Consider the following 17,135-nt stretch of genomic DNA (forward strand, 5'->3'; position numbering starts at 1 on the left):
TACAACCTCCCCTCCACACCTGCAGAAGGGAACAAGTACTGAAGATGAAGCTGGCAAACTGAACAGGTAACCTCAGGGGGTCGGATTCAGCCTTTGGGCCCAGCTATTTCAGGTATACAAAGGACCAAATGTTCATTTATTTCTTGTACCATCCCAAGGCAATTCATATAAACAATTCAAAAAGGAAAACTTGTCATTACAGTTAAAAGCCTAAATCAGAAAAGAGCATGTAGCCCAGAATAGCTATTCAGGCAAACCAGGTAACCAAATAGAGCAACATGCAGCTGTTAAACCAGATAAGTACACAGTCCAAAACCTTATTGAAAGCCAGATTAAAATAAAAAGAGCTCCAGGGCTTATGTAGAGGCTATTACATATGGGGTCCAATGCACACCCCCTCCAACATTTCAGAGTTTAGAACTAGAAAATATGGGCCAAGTGACATTAAGGTGTGATCAAGGTGGCAAAGGTTATCAATGAGGAAGAATACACCAACTAGGGATCTCATCATACTGATGCGCCCCTCCCCTCTTTCCTGTCCTGTTTCATTGGCAATCACCAGCAAATAGAAGGTGCATGTGACACGTTGTGGCAAGCTGCGCACCTTCCCTCCTTCACCTGTCACATGGAAGCACCTGGGCAAGGCACGTTGGCACCCTGTCACTTCCCCCATCAGACAGGGGAAAGAGTGGCAGGGTGGGTTGAAGCATTGTCATTCCACCCATCAGATGGAGGGAAAGCCTGTAAACCGTCAGAGCAACCCAAAAGACTAATTCTTACTGTGGTGGCAAGGAAGCTAGAATGCAACAATTCCTCGCTGCTTCACCCACAGATGGACAGGGCCTCAGCCTGTGTCTTCTGATGGGTGCATCCAGATCTGCCATTGAAGAGGAGTTCTAGCATGATAAGGAGCAAAAAACAAAAACAAAACCCCAAACAAATCAAAAACCCAGTGGGATGAGCTGGTAGGACAGGCTGCAGTTATTTTCTTTTGCCTGAGTTTATTGGGAAGGGCAAGATTCCATTCTTTCTTCTCTTCCTCTTCCCAGCTGACAGAACTGGGTATTTTTAAAATTGTGCCTTGAAATCAATTTGCACTAAAAGAACTAATTTTTTTGTACAAATGGCCATCCAACCTTTCTTTAAAAATGTCCAGAGAAAGAGACTCATAAGTTTCCTGGGAGTTTATTCCAAGCAGCTCTTATCATCACAAAGTTCTTCCTATTATTTAGGTGGAATCTCTTTTCTTGCCGTTTGAATCCATTGTGTAGCCTACTACCTCTCCACTTTTGCCATGGAGCTCACTGGCTCCCATTCCATGACAGATCTACTTTTGGTGGGGCTCCATGGCAAAAGTGAAGAGGGATTGTCATACACCACCACCACGGTGGAAATACATGAAACTTCCCGTGCTGCATTGTCAACAGTGAGTAGAAGCTGGGCAGCAGATGCTTCCCTCGTGGGATGGGAAAAGATTCAAATCAACCAATATGGGGCATGGGGTGATGGGTTCCTCATGCCATTTTCTAGACCCCTCCCGGATGTGCCACGATGTGTGGTGAATCCAACACTAATGTGATGAGACTCCTCATCTCTAGAGCAGTAGAACACATGCTGGCTCTCTCCTCAACATGGCATCTTTTCAAATATCTTTTCAAATATTTAAACATGACTCATATTGACAAGCTGGAATGTGTCTAGAGAAGGGTGACCAAAATGATCAAAGGTTTCGAGGCCAAGCTCTATGGAGAATGGCTTAGGGAGCTGGGTATGTCTATTTTGGAGGAAAAAAAGACTGTGAGGTGACATGATAGCCATGATTAAATATCTCAGAGGATGTTACATTGAGGAGGGGGCAAGTTTGTTTTCTGCTGCTCTGGAGACTAAGACATAGAGCAATGTATTGAAATTGTAGCAAAAAAAGAGAAAGATTCCACCTTAATATGAGGAAGAATATAAATATGGTAAGAGCTGTTTGGTAATGGAATATGCTGCCTCGAGACTTCATCACATTGATGAAGTCCCCCATCCCGGTTTTCCAGTCTCGGTGGTGAATTTTTTAAATTTTTTAAGAAGGTGGAAAGGAGAAGAAGAAAATCATCCCAAGATGTATTTTGGAAAAAGCCTTCAAATATTCTTTGGAGGGTTCCAGATGTTTTTGTTCATTTATGCAAGACTTACTGGACTTGGTTGTATTATTTCATATGTGAATGAAATTAATTGTGAATGAAAAGTTTGGTGAAACACGTTGAAACTCTGTTTCATATTTGAGGAATTTCTCCTTATTTTTTCCTGTGCTACTTCTACATTTTATTTTTAAAAATTGATGCCAGAAGTTACAACTGCTTTTTAAAGGGAGGTATAGCAGTATGTATAGTTTAATAAACCTATCTTCTTCTAAGTGCCTTGGCTGGTACAAGTTGGCAAGATGCTTGAGCCAACGCTACAACAGCTACAACGCTACAAAAGGAAAATTCCAGTTTCCTTTTCCCTATTACCTATTACTCCACTGTAGCATTTTCTTACATGGTGACATTACATTTATCTCATCTAGCTTTCCAGTGGCCCAGACTAGTCCAAATAGATTTGAATTGCATGGAAGCATTGCAGTCCAATTTGGATCCAAAATAGACTGATCTGACCTGCTTTGGACATGATTCAAACTGGTCTGTTCCAGTCCCGTTTCACATAAAAATTCCTAGATATGGCCAATGAAGCTACAGTTGCTGAAGGCAAAATATAATTTGGGGAACAGAAACAATTTAAGTTTGGATATTGTAATCAATCCTTCTCATTTAAATTTCAGGTTTACATTTTATCCCCAATTCATCTTCGTGCCTCTCGCTGCACAAGTAACAGCAGAACACAGCTGTATTTTATTTGTCTGGCTTTGCTGTTCAGTGTGATTATCAGCTGCTGGAGTGAATTTACTGCTTTGAATGGCATTAAAAGTATTATATTATGGGTGCAATTTCTAATGTAGGTACATATAACTTATAGATATCAATGCTCTGTGTTACCAGAGGAACAATTTTATAGGGGGACCAATAGCATTTTATTAGGCTGTCATTACAACTGACTTGGAGGGAGCATTCGGCTATCGATAATGGAAGCCAGATTTATGTGTCTGACCCACTGTTTTATTACTCACTGTGAAGAATACAGTTTACCAAGGCATTGTTCATCCATCCTATTAATTAGAAGGCTTTGCCTCTGAGCTGTTTTCACTAGGACTGTCATGAAGTTCATTGTGCTGCATGCATTCAGAATGGAATATGCCATTACCAAAGGACTAAGGGGTCAGTAAAAGTCCCAATGCAGAGAGAATGGATTCAGGGGGCTTGAAGCCAGCCTTAACCATTAGCATTAGACAGCAGTACTATATGGTCACTCTATCACAGCCATAACAATAATGGCAAGAAGAATGTTTCTGCTTCAATTACTACTTTGTTTCCTATTTTCTCAGCATATATCCATAAGTTAGTATGGACCAATTTTGTGCAAATATCCTTTGTTTTTCCTTTTTGATACAGGTTGAGTATCTTTTACCTGAAATGCCTGGGACCAAAGTATTTTGGATTCCCACCCCTGGATTTTGTAATACCTGTCTTTGCATCCATGTTTCACATAATGTACAAAATGAGAGATCTTGGAGAGGGGACACCAACGTCATGAATATTTCATATACACCTTATATACCTGAAGGGAATTTATAATCAGAATATTTGCAAAAATATTATGCCTGAAACAACATTTGTGTACACTGAACCGTCAGAAAGCAAAGGTATAATTATCTCAGCTTGTAATGGATTTTACTTTGATAAGGGGCAATCATTAAGCAGAGTATGGATACCAGCTTAAAATGACAACAAATACGCTTTGGTTATTATTTTTTTGAACAGCCACCAGGGTCTTAGTACTCCTAGAAATCATATCATTCAATTCCACATCTGTTTTGAGAATTGCAATAATATTACAAAGGGCTCATTCAGGCCATCTGACCCCAGTGTGTGGTCTCCCGGAGTTGTGCAAGAAGAAGCTGCCAGCTGGCAGAGGGTGGCCATGCAGAGTGGGAGGGAGAGCAAGGCTGTCTTTTGATTCAGAACTGAAGATTAGAAGAAATGTAGAACTTGGGAAGCAAAGAAGGAGGAGAGATGTTTTTGGAAACAAGGAGCCAACATACTCTCTTATTTTTTCCTTTGGTTTCCAGTATGCACAACATCCGCTTGATCCCTAAGCTTCAGAAATAAGAACCTATGACCTTGCATCTCACTGACAAAGAAAGTTCCACAAATCATAACTGGTCTTCCTCCTTGCTACAACCTGACCGGATTCCTTTTCCCACAGCCATTTAGAGAAGATGTGTTTCAACCAAGCAGTAGTTGGCTGTGCTTCAGCTGCTAGTCACAGAAAGACAGAGTACTCTTGGAATAACTGAGAGCCCTTTCAGACAGGTGCTTAATCCAGAGTAAGAAAGTGGGATTAAAAACCCCAGTATCTTAAGGAGAGTCTTCACATGGAGAAGTATAATGCAGATTAAAGGGAACTGCAAAAGGTACGGGACATCTGCCAGAAGTTTTCTTTCATTTTTTTTTCTTATTGACACTCCAAGAAGTGCTGCACCTCATAAGCGCTGATGTGGATGTAACAAAGTGCACACAAGCAGATTTCCTGTCATTGTTTCTCCTCACCCTCCTGGTGCCTTTATATTCCCTCTCTTGAATCCCACTTGCATGCCGTGGTAGTGACTACTGTATAAATTCAAGCTCTGTTTAATATCAGAAATACGAGAACTAAGGAATGGTTGGAGAGAGTTTTCATGGGAATTGTTTTCCTCTTGTGCTTCCATTTGTCTCCATCTGCTTGCATCCCTCATCAGCTGTTTCGGTATTGTTAAATGAAGATAAACGCTGAAGCAATCTACACCAACATATCACAAGGAACTTTCAGGGTTTTTTTGAGTGCAGGGATATCCAGTGCTCCGTAGCAGCAGATTTTTCACCCGATCATGGATTTTCAGTGAATCTTTTTGTCACATTTTTCATGCAATCCTGTGATCCAGCATGCATTTTTGGTGCACATCATCTAGCCATTCTCTCCCCTTTTATCCCACTTTCTTCTGGAATTTATGGCCTGGGTAGAAGAAGCCTTCAACCAAACTAAGAAAAAGCCCAAAATGCGGGTTCTGTCAGACTTTAACCTGAGGCGTCCAAATGACACCTCAGGTAAAAGAGGATTAATTTGGAACAAAGTCCTGAATTAATTAGATACCTCATTAGACCTAGGTCTCCCAGAAAGGCCCGTGTCTAATAGGGCATGGGCCCTGTATGGATTGACCCTCAGGAGTACCTGAGGGCCAGTCCCCATACCCACCTTGCATCTTTTGGGCTCCTGGAGCCCAAAGATGCAAGATAGTGTCCACTAGGCTTGATCGATCCATGAAAAATTTGATTCTAAACTCGTTTCAAAACTAGAGGGGGCAGTTTTTCGTTTTTGTTGCTAATAACGAATTTGGCCCCCAAAATTTTTCGAAATTAACGAAAATTCGTTATTTTCGAAATTAATTCGTTAATGGCGGACGCGCATGCGCGGTGGCCCAAAAACAGCCTGAAGGGGGGGGGACTTAGGGGGCTCTCCCGCCCTCATTTTTTGAGTGATCTTCTTCAAACTTGGTACAGTGGTAGAACACATTTAACACTGATAGCTCACCAAAATGTGGAACGTTTCCCTTATCCTCTGATTTTTGGCAAATTTTCATAGCTTTTATAATAAACCTTTTTTTAATAATTGCAGTAATCTGTTCCTGGTTTGAAAGTCTTATTTCCTGTTAAATTGGGTTGTCTTTACTGTGAAAGTCATTGTTCTACTTCAGAAACTTTGTTTTTGTGGCTGAAACTTTGTTAAATTGGTGTGTGTGTGATATATATTGTATATGTATATACCATGTGTGTGTGTGTGTAGGTAAAGGTAAAGGTATCCCTTGACGTTAAGTTCAGTCATGTCTGACTCTGGGGGTTGGTGCTCATCTCCATTTCTAAGCCCAAGAGCCAGTGTTGTCCATAGACACCTCCAAGGTCATGTGGCCGGCATGACTACATGGAGTGCCATTACCTTCCCAGAAACACCCAGAAAATGGGAATTCCAGACAGGAAACAATCAGGGCCAGCTAATACCTCCCAACAAAGGATTCCCCCAGGTAGGAAGCAGCCAGGCTTTGAAGCTGCAAGGCTATTCAATGCTAATCAAGGTGACCAATTGCAACATTCACACTTGCCTCCCACAGACAAGAGTTCTTTCTCCCACCCTGGACCTTCCACAGATATATAAACCCCACTTGCCTAGCTTCGCACAGACGTCAAAACCTCTATGTCTGCCACAGATGTGGGTGAAACGTCAGGAGAGAATGCTTCTGGCACATGGCCATAGAGCCCGGAATACATACCACAACAGTGTGATCCCGGCCATGAAAGCTTTCGACAACACAACCACAGTATCCATTCAAGTTCATGTAGCGTGGTATGGACTGGAGACCTGTATTGGGGGGAGGGAGGGTGCGAATCTGGGCCCCTGGGAGCAGCCGAGGACGGGCCTGGCCCACACCCCCTCGCATCCCGGGCCTCTTCCTTCCTCTTCCTTTTGTTATTTAAACTATATATTGTGAAATTATGGTGTGTTTTTTTTCATGCGTGTTCTGTGTTCAAGATAGGGAGACCAAAGAGGAAAAGCAAGGGAGGGACGGAGGCCCCAACACTTCCGGCTCCCATGCGAACTCCCCCCTTGTGTGCCTTGGAGGGTGGAGCATGCGCACTGGCTCTCCCTTTCTCTATGGCTCTTTTCAGGTCGCTTGGGAACCCGAAGTGCCTCCTCCCTTTGCCTTTGTGTCCAAGAAGGAGAGAAGGACGTTGCAAGGTTTGCATTGAGGGTGTTTCTCTGGTGGGTTTGGCTTGGAAGGGGGCTCATTAAGGCCCAATTAATTAATGCACTGAGCTGAGGCGAGGCGGCGGCGGCGGCGGCCATTTCCCCCCTCCGTCTTCCTCCTCCTCCTCGGCCTCCTTCCCCCTCGCCCCCTCCCATTGGCTGAGCCTCCCATTGGCTGAGGGGCAAAAGGAAAGGAGTTTGGGTGCTTTGCAAAAGCTCTTTTTTCTTAACGAAAAAAACGAAGAAATTAGAAAAAACGGCCTCTCGCGATTCGAAACCGCGATATCCAGACGTGTGGACAACCAAGGTTCGATATTGCTTCAAAACAATCGAAAATAACGAATCAATAACGGTAAACGGGGAAAACGAATTATTTGAGCAAGCCTAGTGTCCACCCCCTTTCCAACTCCCCCCAAAAGCCTGAAAATGAAAGAAGTCTTACTAGGTCACCATGAGGCTGCTCCATCTGCCCTCCTAATGAGTGAAAATGATGTGGCAGAAGGCAGAAGGGGTTGCTCCTGCTCACCCCCCCCCCTTTCCTGGCATGCCATTTTTACGCACCAGGAAGGCTGCCAGAGCAGCCTCATGGTGACCCGGTATGGATTTTTTAAAATTTTAAGGCTTTTGGTGGTTGGGGGTTGGAAAGGGTGCATCTTGCATCTTTGGGCTTCAGAAGCCCAAAAGGTGCAAGGTGGATTTGGGGACTGACCCTCAGGAATTCCTGAGAGTCAGTCCTGACAGGGCCCATGCCCCATTAGACCTCTCTGGAAGGCCTGGGTCTAACAAGGCCACCAGCCCAGGTATCTTCGGGTGTGGGGACTTACACCCACAGTAAAGCAGGTTTCTTAAACCCACTTAATTGTGGGTTTAAGCCCTGTGTAGAAGCGCCCTTAGAGGATTCCTATGACATCCTGTGGCTAGCACATACAACACAGCCAGTCACTAGATTCATGGGTTACTGCAAATGGCTGAGTCAAATTTTACTGACGATTAAAAACACAGGCATAAGCTTAAATGTTGTAGTTTGGTGAGGCACCGGCACTGTTTGATACAGAAAGCTAAAGACCTTGTAAAACTGCAGCTCCCATGATCCCATAGCCTTGAGCAATGGAAATTAAAGTGGTGTCAAAGCAGCAATAACGCTACAATATAGATGCATCTGAGACATTGAATATCCTTCCCATTTACAACCCTTTTATTTGCTGTGCCTGAGGTCTCTTTGTCATTTTACCTGCTCCCTTTCTTTGCATGATTAAACTGTCTTCCTAAAGCAATGGTTCTCAACATGTGGGTCCCCAGGTTTTTGGCTCACAACTTTCAGAAATCCCAGCCAATTTACCAGCTGTTAGGATTTTTGGGAGTTGAAGGCCAAAATGTCTGGGGATCCACAGGTTGAGAACCACTGTCTCTTGAGTTTATTTACAATGAATTGTACATCAGCACACCTGGCTTAAATGAGTCAGTGTTTTCCTTTTAAGGTGCATTAGGCTATTTTGTGTCCTTTTACAACTGACATTTCAGTCTATGATACTTCACAGAATGAAGCAGGCTCTTGTCTAATTTGTAATATTCAGGAGATGGTCCTGGGTCTGTTTCTGACAGTACCTGGGAAGGAGAGCCAGTCTCATCTAGTTCCAGCTGGAGCTTGTTGTCTTGGTTCTCCACTTACTAATCCACAGAAGCCTCTTCCATTGTAGGACATCATAATTAGTAGTAGTAGTAGTAGTAGTAGTAGTAAAAATAATAAAAACTTTATTTATCTCCCACCCTATCTCCCCAAAGGGCTTCACAGCAGTTTTCAAGATATTGGCAAACTTTCAATGCCATGAGAAGCTGAACAAAGACAAAAATAACCAACTCACCCACCCCAATCACAAAAACAAATCCACATCTACATCAAAAATAACATCACATTGTACTGCAATATTACTAGTAATATTATATGTAGTATATAATATACAATTATCATATTATTATATATGGTTATATTGTTTTGGTTTCCCCCTGAAATTAAGTCTAGTCATGTCCGACTCTGGGGGTTGGTGCTCATCTCAATTTCTAAGCCAAAGAGCCGGCGTTGTCCGTAGACATCTCCAAGGTCATGTGGCTGGCATGACTGCATGGAGCACTGTTACCTTCCCGCTGGAGCAGTACCTATTGATCTACTCACATTAGCATGTTTTCGAACTGCTAGGTTGGCAGGAGCTGGAGCTAACAGTGGCCGCTCCTGCTGCTCCCAGGGTTTGAACCTGGGACCTTTTGGTCTCCAGCTCAGTGCTTTAACGCGCTTTGCCATCGGGACTCCTTAAGTAAGTAAGTAGTATACAATATATTATATTACAACATTATTAACATTATATACAATATACCAGTAACTATTACATTGCAATGTTATTATGTCTAAATATTTTTATATTGTAAATATTGAGGGGCTCCCAAGTGATGTTGCAGGAGACATGATGGAGTTGTGTCTTCCTGGCTGCCCCCTCTTAAACCTGTGGTTTCAGAGTAGCAGTTGATGTACCCATAACTACTTAGCTATGACTTCACACTGCCTTGCAACTGATGCTCAACCAATCTGCCAAATCAATTTGCTTCCGCTTTGCATTTTTACCAAAAGAAGATTTGCTTTGGGTGGTGACATTAATCTTGCACACTAATACATTTCCCTACTGTGGTAATGTTTTTCCAATTAAAATCTGCCTGTAATTTACTGAGTCATTAAATGAATATCAAGAGGAGGTAGATACATCTTGAAGCAATTCAAAATTGTAACAGTTGAAAGCGGTTTCAGACCTTGGAAGAGAAGATCAGTTATTACAAATGTTTAGAGTTTCCCCCCCTATGCATCCTCTTCAGGAGAAATGTTAAAAGGTATAACTCTAACCACTCTTGGGAGCAGTCCCATATTCATCAGTCAAAAAGTGTTACATTTCAAAACATACACATTCAAGCATCAAAAGAACGGCGTACCTAATGTGAAATGTGCACCGAGCATTAAAAATCCCTTACTCTCGAGTTCTGTTATCCTCAAGGTCACTTTACTGTGATGCTGTTTTGTGGTTAGAGTTTACTCACAGAAATGCTTCTTAGAAACATGACTGACTGGCATCCTGCTGCTGGTGACATATGAAAACATAAATCCAGTTTATGCTCATGTATGTCTTTTTTAATCATTACAGAGGTCAGAATTCTTTTCTTATCTCATGCAACATCCACAACTCCCTCACAATTCATTTCCTCCTTCCAGCTCATCACAATCCATGACCAAGTAGTGGTTGATGAAGAGCAGAGGATGGCTGAATAATATCTGGCTATGCACTATGTGCCTTTAGAAAACTGAAGCCAAATACAGTAGAGTCTCACATATCCAACACTCGCTTATCCAACGTTCTGGATTATCCAATGCATTTTTGTAGTCAATGTTTTCAATACATCTTGATATTTTGGTGCTAAATTCGTAAATACAGTAATTATAACATAACATTACTGCGTATTGAACTACTTTTTCTGTCAAATTTGTTGTATAACATGATGTTTTGGTGCTTAATTTGTAAAATCATAACCTAATTTGATGTTTAATAGGCTTTTCCTTAATCTCTCCTTATTATCCAACATATTCGCTTATCTAACATTCTGCCGGCCCGTTTATGTTGGATAAGCGAGACTCTAATGTATCTATGTCCCCAGAAGATCTTGGAGAACATTTCTGTCACTCTACAGCTTCTTCTACACTGCCATATAATCAAGATTAGCAAAGCAGATAATGTACATTATCTGCTTTGAACTGGGTTATATCAGTCTACACTGCTATATAATCCAGATTATCAAAGGAGATAATCTGGATTTTACACAGCAGTGTAGAAGGGGCCTAAAATGCTTTTGATTGCAGATCCCAGAATCCCCTAGCCTGAAGAGCCTGTGGTGATACGGGCCATGAGGATTTGGGGCTCTTCTGCACATGCAGTAAAATTCGAAAGTAACCGGGATAAAAAGGGGTGCTGGCAGCTAAACAATGTTTGGGGAAAGTGCGGGTGGAATCGGGTTAACAGATGAAAAGCACATGTTTAAATGGTGTACTTAAAACCCAATTCCAGCCAAAAAATGTGACCCTTGCATGACTGTATATGCATGTAAAACTCGTCATGCAAAACATGCGACTTCCTTTCCATCACTTTGTGCGGACTGCTCCACCGCACATGTTTTAAAAAACCCGAAACAGCTGATCAGGCTGTTAAAAAAATATAGCCACAGACAGGTGGCTAAAGGAAAGCGCAATTGGAAAGCAATTAGAACTCTCTGCAATCATTCTTTTCTTTCTTATGATATTAAGCAGAACTTGAATTAAAAGTTTGGTGGAGAGAGAGATAAGAAATCTGCTTGTGTGTATTGGGATCTCCACATGTGTGAATATAAAATCCAGTGCATCTCAGTGATAATTTTTGTCCCAGTTTTTAAACCTGCATTTTGATGCTGTCTGGAAGCGTCCTTGGAAGCTATAGTCCAAAAAAGAAAAGTTTCCAAATGATGTCTCTGGGAAGCTTGCAAGCAGAATGACTGGTTGTTTCCTCAGCATCTAGGGCCTTTTCTACACTGCCATATAATCTAGATTATCAAAGCAGTGTATTTGCAGTATTTGCTTTGAACTGGATTATATAAATCCACAATGCCGTATAATCCAGTTCAAAGCAGATAATCTGGATTTTATATGGCAGTGTAGAAGGGGCCTAGAAATGAAAGGTATTTTGTCTCTGAGCATGAAGAATCAACATCCGAAATAATGAATGAGTGACTCCCCCAGATGTTCTTTTGACTGCAAAATGCTCAAACCTTGGGAAACAAAGCAAATGACATGGGTTGATGGGACCTGATGTCCAACAACGTTGAAAGCAGAATACAATTCATATCCTAAGTTTAAGTTATCACACCTATTATAACACCTAAGATCTATTGACAATCTATCATCCAAGAATGAGTCTAATATCTCTTTAAACCCATTTAATTAAGCATCTTGTCTAATCTGTATTTTTTGGCAGTGACTTCTGTAAACAAATTATTTCTTTTATAAACTCACAGAGAAGTTTTGTTTGTTTGTCCTTGAATATTAACTTTCATACCATTTGCAAAGTCAGATAAAAAAATTGTCCTCTCTCAAAACTTTTTATAAAAAAAAGATGGCTAAAATCCGGTTATGATATAGTTATGATGATATAAGATAGACATGCAACTTCATAATTATTTTGCATTCACCTGATTGCAGCACCATGGCCACAATGAGTGATATCCCCAAAACCTGCCTTAAAAGCCACACAGCTATAGTGAGTTAAAGGGTTCTGTTCCATTGGTGAGTGGGGTGATGAAGGATGATGTCCAGCTTACTCCTAGCAATGAGCCATAGTGCGATGAGGGTGACCCCAGCTTCTGCTTTCACGTCACAGCTCACTGATGGGAGGGGACTGGACACAAAACCCCTTGATTTTAAAGTAGGCTTCAGGGGGTTGGACTGGGAGATAGATCATCACTACAAAATAGTAGCAACAGGTCCCATGAAGGAGCTTTGTTGGCATTGCAAAGAAAACATACACACATTTGCCATGTACTGAAACTGCAACCTTACGATGAAACTCATGTTGTTATGGAACTTCAAGTGGACTCAGATTTATAGCAACCCTATCATAGCGTTTCCGTGGCAAGTCCTCTGTAAAAGTGTTGTTGTATGTAAACTGGTAAACAGTGGATTATCTACTTTGATAAACTGGATTATATGGCAGTGTAGAAGAGGCTTCAGTGTATTTCCATGGCTGCAAGGAAGTTTGTATTCTGGGGTGCATCTATACTGTAGAATTAATGCAGTTTGGTACCAGTTTAACTACCATGGCTCAAAACTATTGAATTCTAGGAATTGTAGTTTGCTGAGGCACCAGTGCTCTTTGGCAGAGAGGACTAAAAATCCCGTAAAACTACAGTTCCAATGATTGGCCCAAAAGTGATAAAGTGGTATTAAACTGCATTAATTCTACAGCATAGATGCACTCCAGTCTCCAGAGACCTAATCCAATCTGGAGGTCCTCTGTAAAAGTGTTGTTGTATGTAAACTGATAAAAAGTCTCTTTTCAAGAAAGCTAATAAACATTTCTTCCATAGGAAAGAGCCGCTGAGATGAACGATGACAAAACATTCAGACAAAATTAATAACAGGGATTTTTATTGTTAAATATTACTCTGCCTGAAGGCATTGTGCAGCAGTTCTGGAACACAAGTGTTTTGTCATTGTCGTTGCCAAATCTTTTTGACAATAGTAGAATTTATGTATAATTTATGTCTTCTTATTGGATCCTTCATCTTATGAAGTTTCTTTGCTGCAGTCTCATTTGTAAAAATAGGTTGAGAGATGCTGGTGGGGCTAGAAAGAGACCACAGTGTTACTCAACAGCCAGTGTAAACTGAATGGCTGAAGGAAAGTGAAAACCAGACTTCTTTGGAATGTTTTCCATGTAAGTAGATGTGTATGGTTAAAGTTCATTTGAAACAAGCTTGAATGCTAAGGGCAAGGTGACCTATGCAGATGGTGCTTGGCTTAATGGCCGATGAAGCAGGTCCTCTGGACATCCCAATGAGCTATTGATGTTCACCTGCTCATGTCTGCATTTGTGGCTTCTTTCTGAGTTTAAAGCTTAGGGAGTGGAAAGTCTATTCCAAGGAAAGAGCAGAAAAATAACCTTGAACATAACATTGAAATGCATCAAAGTTATCTTGTCACAATCAAGCACAGTCAACCCAGAAAGAGACAAAACTTTAAACATATAGTACCCTCCCCACCATTTTTTGTGGGGGTTAGGGACATAGAACCCCATAGAAAGTTCAAAAACATTTTTTAACCTGAAAGAACACTTCTGTAGGAATCTCTAGGTCTTCTAAGTGACTTTATAATCAATTTCTACCAGATGTTGATCACAGAATTTCCCTGGAGGACCCATAGAAGTTTTCTCTTTAGGACACTTTAGGACCTTCTGCATGACTCTTTGGTTGACCTCCAAAAGAAATTGGCCATAGAGTCACCTTGGAGAACCTTGGTCCCGTCTGCATTGTCCTTATAGCTCAGGATCTGATCCTAGATTCTCTTTTTATTGCAGATTATATGGCAGTGAAGACTCATATAATCCAGTTCAAAGCAGATAGCCTGAGATCAGATCCTGGGATATAAAGGCAGTGTAGAAGAAGCCCTAGAGATTCCAAGAGAGAACATACTAATAACATTTGCAGATAATCTGCAGATAATCCACAAAAGTTAAACCTGCAAATGTGGAAGGCTGGCTCTAATTGAGTTCAAGAGAGTGACACAGAAAAGATGCTACCTTGTAGATAGCATCTTTTGTCTCAGCAGACATGCTAGCAGCTTTTGTGTTGAAAATGCATGTGAAGTTATCCACATTCCTTTTTCTCTTCCTTTTAAAAATAGCATTTTAAGGTAGCCACTTTTATTTTATAAAGCAGCTTCAAAACCTTAATCTAATATGTGCCCTTGATGCAGACCAAAGTCCCATCTTGATTTCTCAGCACATTTGCTGAAGGCAAAAAATAGCTGAGAAAGGGGAAGCCTACAAATGTGTCCAGCTTCAAATTCTCTAGTTTCTCCTTTGGCTTGGAGTGTTAAATGAAATTCTGATGACGCATAATCACCACCCCATAGACCAGGCACTCAAAGCCATCTGTTTTGTACACGCATAATGTCCTTTAATGATCTCCTCTACCACCAGTGCAACTCTGTCTGATTGTTGAAAGTTACAGAACTAGGCACAGCTACTTTATAAGCACACAAACAAGCTTTCTTCATTGTTAATGTCTTTTTACATAATGTAACTATCACTGTTGTAAAATGTATGAATAGATCATGTAATCAAGCACATTTTTGTCACTATGTATTTTATTTGGGTCAGTTAATTCTCTAGGAAAGGTTTTCAGCAATTATTGCCCCATCAATATTGCAAACTAGTCAAATGTGGGCTAGGCAATATTACTATTAGGTGGCTCTGTAATTGGTTAAGCCAAATCCAAAGGGTGTTTACCAATGCTTCTTCTTCATCCCGAAAAGAAGAGACTAGTGGAATGCCGCAGGGTTCAGTCCTGGAGCCAGTACAGTTCAACATCTTTATTAATGACTTGGATGAAGGTTTAGAGGGAGTGCTTATCATATTTGCAGATGATGCCAAATTAGGAGAGATAGGTAATACTCCAGAGGACAGGATCAGAATTCAAAATGACCTTAACAGATTAGAGAGCTGGACCAAAATTAACAAAATGAATTACAACAAGAACAAATGTAAGATACTACACTTGGGCAGAAAAAAAGAAAGAAATACAAATGGATGATGCCTGGCTCGACAACAGTCCATGTGAGAAATATCTTGGAATCTTCATGGACAACAAGTTGGACATGAGCCAACAGTGATGCATCAGATAATGGGATTTTAGGTTGCATCAAAAGGAGAACAGTGAACAAGGGAAGTCATGGTGCCTTTATATTCTGCTTTGGTTAGACCTCACCTGGAATACTGTGTCCAATTCTGGGCACCACAGTTCAAAAGAGATATTGACAAGCTGGAAGGTGTCCAGAAAAGGGTGACTAAAATGACTAAAGGTCTAGAAACCATGCCCTTTGAGGAGCGTCTTAAATAACTGGGCATGTTCAGCTTGCAGAAGAGAAAGTTGTGAGGAGACATGATAGCCATATATAAATATATGAAAGGGTTTCATAAGGAAGAGGGAGCAGGCTTGTTTTTTGCTGCCCTGGAAACTAGGACTAGGAGCAATGGGTTCAAATTACAGGAAAGGAGATTCCACCTGAACATTAGGAAGAACTTCCTGACTGTACAAATTGTTCAATGGTGAAATTCTCTGCCTCGGATTGTGGTGGAAGCTCCTTCCTTAGAATCTTTTAAACAGAGGCTCGATAGCCATCTGTCAGGGATACTTTGATTGTGCTTTTCCTGTATGGCAGGGGGTTGGACTAGATGGCCCATGTGGTCTCCTCCAACTCTATTTATCTATGATTCTATGATGAAGACTGGATTTTGTCTTATTCCCAAATACCTAACTTTGAGGTGATGGATGGTTAACTATCTGGCCATCCATCAGATACAGTTGGCACTATGGAACTGGCACAATGGAGGTGAAATCAAATTACAGTTTTCAGCAACAATAAATACATTGGCATGTATGTTCCTGGTGCCATCCTCATGCATGTACCATATTGCTAAAGCTGGAGAGAACTATTAGAAACTAGATAAGGTTTGTTTCCTCCAACCCTGGATACTCCCCAAACAAGCTTGTGGCCACTGAGCCAATTTTGAACCGAGCTAATGGGAATTTATCCAACAAGAGGAAGCTCTACTATTCTAGACAGTGTAGCTAAAAGTTGATTTTGAGGACTATTATGCTTATTATTTTAGCTAGTCTACATTAAACTTTATTCTTTGCTCAGTTTCTTCCAAAATATAAAACCAGTGAGTAGCTCGGAGGTAGGGGAAAAAATCACATAATCCTGAATGAGACTCAGCCAACTCTGACATGAAGACATTGTTTTCCTTAGTTGAGGAAATACAGAAGATGAACTCATAATATGGTACTTTCCTGAACTGATACTCTTTCCTATTCAAATCATGTCAGGAAGGATAACTCATAATATCATATTTTCCTTGACTATTACTCCTTCCTGTTCATATCCTATCATGAAACTACCCATAGAATCAAACACAATTAAAACATGTCCAAAATAGAAGAGCAACAAACACAGATGATACAGCACATTTCTTCTTTTTTTAAAAAATTATTTTTTCTGTGAGGAGCAATTCTTCCAGCCAAAAAAACCCCCAAAATATCACTTCACTTGCCTACAGAAGGATAACAAGAAAAGTCCCAATTGAACTTTTCTAGGAAGGGAGTTCCAGAGTCTGGAAGCAGCAACGAAGAAGGTTCTCTCCTCTTCCCACAAGGTGTTTCCAGTTATCTCAACACATGGAGAATGACTGATGAGGATCTTTGAAATGGCTGAGATGGACAAATTGACTATGCTAATTAAGGAGAAATCTTGAGTAATTTTTAAGAAATATTGGGGCCTGTTTCACAACAATGAGCTGTGGGATTCATGAAATAATAGTGTTGCCAAAAGTAGAAGTATAATTACATTATCATTTAAAGGAAGTAGATTGATTAGAGAT

Source organism: Anolis carolinensis, chromosome 5 (genome assembly GCF_035594765.1).
Source record: "Anolis carolinensis isolate JA03-04 chromosome 5, rAnoCar3.1.pri, whole genome shotgun sequence".
In the NCBI taxonomy this organism is placed as follows: Eukaryota; Metazoa; Chordata; class Lepidosauria; order Squamata; family Dactyloidae; genus Anolis; species Anolis carolinensis.